Below are 6173 nucleotides of genomic sequence, written 5' to 3'. Positions count from 1 at the left end.
TCCCCGTTCCTCGGCGCCAGAGGCCGCGGCCCTGGCCGATGACGTCACAGAGGGCGACGGTCAAAGAAGCGTGTCCTCCGGAGGCGGAGGAAGGGGGAACGGGGCGGGGCATCTCCGCCCGACGAATAACACGGTTGCTAAATATTAATAAGGCGCCGGACCCATAACTTAATATTAATGAGCGGTTGCTAAATTTTAACAAGGGCACGAAAAGCGGCGGTTGGTGTCGCTTTTCCAGAGGCGATTGGGAAAAGGGGAGGGGGTGCGAGGCGAGAATTCCCAGAATCCTTCGGGGGTGGGGGCCTGGTCTTTTAATACAGCCTTTATTTATTATTAGAATAACCATTCCTGAGGCATTTTTGTGTCAAATACAATGTCACGCCCTGGGTTTTATTTTGTACTCTTGCAGTGAAGACTAATAAATTGGATTTAGGGCTGGGGGACCCAATCGCAAATATGTCAATGTTTTATTAAGTTTTCACTGCGAAATGTAAGAAAAATTTCCAGCTGACACCAATGCCATTTAAAAATGTGGCTGACTGTATTTTAAAAATCTTGTTCTACACCTCATTGCATTTTTCCCCTCCTACACCAAGAAGCTCCCCAAATGAGCTTGATTTGGTCCAGTCATGGGTTGTCCTACCTCACGGGGCTGTTGTTGGGCAAATAAAGTGAAGAGGAGGAAGAGGATCACTCATGCTACCCTGGCTCCTTGCAGAATGAAAATGGTGGAATAATGTAACAACAACAACCTTATATTTACTGTTAAGCATAATCCAGTTAAGCAGAAGCCAGTTTAGACAGAAAAATAGACCTACAACTCCCAACATGATCCAAGTAGGGATCCTAAAATTGGTAGGCCTTTTTATTGCGCAAACTACCACCAAATTGTGCCTTAACGCACTCAAACACTAAATCATTAGGCTTTAAAACTGTTAAAGACACAACTCTATGCTAGTTTAGACAGGAAAAGCTCCACAACTCCTTGCATGCTCTAGAGCAGTTCACACAGCCATGATAGGGCACCACATGGAAGGCATAATATTTGTCCTGCTCTGATCACGGCCAGCATTGCTGCTTCGGGCGGTTGAAAAATGCAATATCTCGCAGTTGTGAAGCACTGCCCACATCAGGCCAGATGTTACTGCCCCCACATATAGCTGTATCTGTTCAGCTTCTTCAGATGGCTCTGGTCAATTAAATGTCTAAATCAACCTCTGTTTATTTTCAAGTGCACTAGAATAAAACTGTTTTTGGCTCTAAGGCTTGTCTCGGGCTCCTTTTGGCTCAGCGTCTGGGGTCCAGTCAGGTTTGCTCTTGCTGTTGGCGAACTGAGCCTGGTAACACCAGGGTGGTGCAAGGAACTGCAAGGATCTGGGGCTCGGGCCCACAAACTCTTTTCACAACATGCACAAATGTGCATATGCTAATTTGCGTATACTTTAAGGGCACCCCTATTTGTAAAAAAGACAGTGTGGGCAGGAGAGAAGGGCACTGGATTCCAGGAAAAACAAAATCAGCCAGACAGATGCAAGATGAAGCAGCAGGAGGTGAAGGGGACGTGGATCAAAGCCCAGCTCAAAATTCAACAGGGCCTTTATCGCAGCAACTGCCTTTGAACTGCAGGGTGCTGACTGATAGTCTCCCAGGAAATTGGGGCTCCACATGAAAGATTCAGGGCTCCATCCCTAGCCAGCAATCCCCTAACTTGGCCTTTGTTCATGCAGGTGTGAACTCACTGCAGGCAAACTGGAAAAACAGTCTGGGGGCATCTCAAAATGCTACTCCTCACCAGCGACTGTATGGGGATAATAGCATCCTTCTGCTCACAGGATTGCGGTAAGCACTCAGAGCCCAAAATGTCAGTGATGGATTCTTGGGTGCCTTTTCTGAACGTTCTCCCCACACACCCCTTGCAGGCCTGGCTGGGTTTCCTGACACATGCCCACAAGCGCTGTGGTCTATCAAAGGCCGCCTTCCAGTGGCCTTGCCCTGCCAGGCCAGACAATACGGAACTTCCTGTCTCCTCTGTTTGTTAATTGTCCATTTACTGCCCCATCCGAATTCAGTAATTTGGCAGAAGTCCCCTGGCACGCATGTGCAGGTTTGCGTAGGAGTAATAACTGATGGCTTTGGGCTGAGGCACGGCTTGGCTTACAACTTGCTGGATGCAGAAATGTATCTGTAAACGGTTTACAGTCCTGTATATAAGTAAAGAATATGTTCTGGGATATAGATGATGATGATTGCTATTTTGCTATGACTACTTGTTGTAAACCATCCAGAGAGCTTCGGCTGTTGGATGGTATAGAAATTAAATAATACTACAAAATCACAATCTTACATCAGCTTTTCCCAACTGGGTGCTTTTGAGAAGGTTTGGACTACAACTCGCAGGATCCCAGCTAGCAGGGCTAGTAGTTTGCTGTGTGGGAATAGGAGTTATGTCCAAACACATGTGCAGAGCATCAGGTGAGGAATGACTGGGGTATGAAGTATCCTATTTAAATTAAGCAAAGGCAAAATTGGGCCTAGGGATCATAATTGACATTCAGACAATGGAAGAAATGATGGAGGAAAGGAGAAGAAAAGGGCAAAGATCAGGGCAGATGTGAGCCAATGGAGACACTGTGAAAAAGAAAAGATTGCTTTTCTCTAGGTCACTGTGATGCCCAAGTTGTTTCAGGGAATCGTGGCTTCCCCAGAAACATATCGGGAGTTCCCGCTTAGGAAAATACTGGTACTGGATGAGATGGCCAAGGAGACAGTGTGCACTTCTTTACCGGCCATGGCAAGGAAATGCTGGGGTTATTCCAGGATGCACCTGGACTTTGCATAGGGCAGAACAGGACCCACTGTTTGTTCCACTGTTGGCACTTCTTACCATTGGAAAATAAGTTTTGCTAAAGTCTGCTCCCCTTGCAATTTCCTCCCACTGATTTCCTCTGCTATTTCCTCTGGACCCCTCCGAGAACTAATCTGGTGCTTTCCTACCAAGCAGCCCTTCAGATAAGCAAAGACTGTTATCATGTTTCCCCTTAATTTTCATTTCTTTGAACCCAACATAGCTCATTGTTTCAACTGTTTCACATACAACTTGGTTTCCAGATCCTGGTTACCCTCCTGTCACCAAGCTCCAGTGCAGACTAGAGTTTCTGCAAGAACTTCTGGGTTTGGAAAACTCTCCTTTTCGGCACTGAACTGGAAATGTTCTTGCACTGTGCATCATCCTTTAACAGATACAATTAAAAACAGGGTTGGGTGTCTTATGTACGCAACCCCTCCCCACCCGGGCAATGTGCTTCATGCTCTACATGATACGATTAAAGACATTTGCCCTTATCTTGCTTCATTTATTTTGCTTCCATGATTCAGAGTTGCATCATCTGGACCTCTTCTGGCAATGAAACCTTTAGAAATGTTTGTTGTCATTTTATAAATACTAGGGAAAGGAGATGCTGTTTATTTTCTGCCTAAGTGATGCAAAATGTTTAAGTGAAATATAATTGCCTCCACATTCTCTAATGTAGATTTACCAAGAATTTTTCCAGTTTTATAAGCAGTTGTGAGCAGATCGCTTGCCTGTGCTATCTGTTCTTTATTTGAGCCCCAAGATCAAAAGACTGTGATGCAAGAGTGATGTAAAAGAGGAACATTGAGGTATTCTAAACCAGGGAATTGGCATTGCTTTCTAAAACGAAATGAAACGCTGGCTCAGAAACGTTTTTTGATTTGCAGAAGTGAAGGGGGCTCATTGCCCTTCTGCAGAAAAATCTGTTCCTGCTTATGCCAAGCTTTCTTTATTTCAGCAGCAGCAGCAGTTAGGCAAAGGTGTGAGGTGTCACCTTGTTGTCGCTCTTGTTTTCCCATGCAAATTGTGCAGGTCTGGACAATATTGCTTTCCATTGGTAACCTTCCTCTGGGTTTTTTTGTTTTTGGTCATTTCTTCAATTTTTTAACTGCAAAAAATCTGTTGAGGAGGAGGAAATGGAAAAGCTGCACAGTATCTTTCAGCACCTCTTCCTAAATTGCATCCTTTGCACAATCCTAGTTTGTCCATTAGAGGGCACGAGCCCTCTTTTTTAAATGAAGAGGATGATTTCTTAGAATCAGCAGGATGTTACTTTATGTTTCATTACTAAGGAGTGCCTCTTTATTTCAGAACATCTTAAGCCTTGTTGGATGTTTGCCTGTCCTTTGTTTCAACAAACTACATTACTGGACTGTCCCTTCCGGACAGAAATTACTCCCTTTTCAAAGACAGTAGATTTGTAGCACATAATCCTATGGCTGTTTAGAAGGAAAATGTGTCCGGCAATTCCCAGCAGGGTTAACTGAAGCATCCCTTCAAGCCACAGGACTCTTCTCTCTTGAAACATTCATAGGGTCGCACCCTTTAGGTCTTGAAAGTGCAATTCCCATTAAGTTCCTATACTAGCAGTACAAAAAGTGAGGATGTTTTTATGGGATGCAGCAGGAATGCAGTGCCTTCAGCAAGCACTTGCCGTTCACTATACCTCTCCCTCTTTCTTTATTGCATTTAGGCAATTTTTCCTGCTAAAGTCAATGGGAAATTACTGTAATCTTTAATGCTGTGTGGTCACGTTCTTGTATAGTCTAGCTAATTGGTTTCCACTGGGAAATTGGAATCTAGCTATAAGAACCTGCTGTGGAAAACAAGGAAAAGAAAACTGAGCACAATTTTATATGCAGTTAGGTTGGCCACAAGGGTGAATTTTTCTAATAATTTCCAAGGATATTAACAAACCCAGTTCCCAATTAATATGCGGTCTGGTGAATGTACCCAGAAAGCTGCACCAGTAAGTATGTGATAATTTCTTTCCTGATTTCCTTGACTTTTCCTGACAAAACAAGGAAATGATAAAAAAGTAGTACATAATTTACTACATCGTTTAAAAGTAGCATACATAGAAGTTGTGTACATGATTGGAAGACAGAGACCTAGTTTGCACAACACGCTGGACTCAGCAGAAGTCGTTTAACCCATGATGAGCCATGGTGTGTCCATTCTCCATATTGTGGTTGCAAAGGTTGTATGTCCTACTCAAAGGGCCCTCCGGAGCCTCATTCACGTGACACCGCAACCTGAGCTGGGGTGGCATATTAAAATTGCTTTCAGTGCATCGCTTCTCTGAGGGAGGGTCGAGTGCCTGCCCCTTTAAAGGAGGCGGTAATACGACCGGTCCTGAAGAAAGCGTCACTGGATCCAGAGATGGCCACTAACTATAGACCTGTGGCCAACATCCCGTTTCTGGGCAAGGTGCTGGAGCGAGTGGTGGCGGGACAACTCCAAGCACTCTTGGAGGAAACTGATTATCTGGATCCTTTTCAGTCCGGCTTCAGACCCGGGTACAGTACTGAATCTGCCTTGGTCGCCCTGTACGACGACCTGTGCAGGGAGAAGGACAGGGGGAGTACATCCCTGTTGGTTCTTCTGGACCTCTCGGCGGCTTTCGATACCATCGACCATGGTATCCTTCTGGATAGACTTGCGGGATTGGGGGTTGGAGGCACTGCTTTGCAGTGGTTCCGCTCCTATCTCGACGGTCGATTCCAGAAGGTAGTGCTGGGGGACCATGTCTCTACGTCATGGCAGCTATGCCATGGGGTACCACAGGGCTCCATTCTATCCCCTCTGCTATTTAACATCTATATGAAACCGCTGGGAGAGGTCATCAGGAGGTGTGGGCTGCGGAATCATCAATACGCTGATGATACCCAGCTTTACCTCTCATTCTCCACTAATCCAGGTGAGGCAGTGGCTGTGCTGAACCGGTGCTTGGCCAAGGTAAGGGAATGGATGAGGGCCAATAAACTGAAACTCAACCCAGACAAGACGGAGGTCCTGTTGGTTGGCGGATCGGGTTTCGGAGAGGGTGGATTTGACCTGGTCCTGAATGGTGCAACACTCCCTCTTAGGGATAAGGTCCGCAGCTTAGGTGTACTCCTCGACCCGGAGCTTTCTTTGGAAGCTCAGGTGACAGCGGTAGCGAGGAACGCCTTCCTTCAGCTTCGGCTGATTAATCAGCTGCGCCCCTACCTGGAATACGACTGCCTGGCGACGGTGACACATGCGCTGGTGACTTCCCGCCTAGACTTCTGTAATGCGCTTTACGTGGGGCTTCCCCTGAAGACAGTCCGAACACTTCAAT

This window comes from Varanus komodoensis, unplaced genomic scaffold (genome assembly GCF_004798865.1).
Source record: "Varanus komodoensis strain SLA01 unplaced genomic scaffold, ASM479886v1 scaffold20_1, whole genome shotgun sequence".
NCBI classification, from domain to species: Eukaryota; Metazoa; Chordata; class Lepidosauria; order Squamata; family Varanidae; genus Varanus; species Varanus komodoensis.
Note: the sequence above shows the minus strand (reverse complement) of the source record.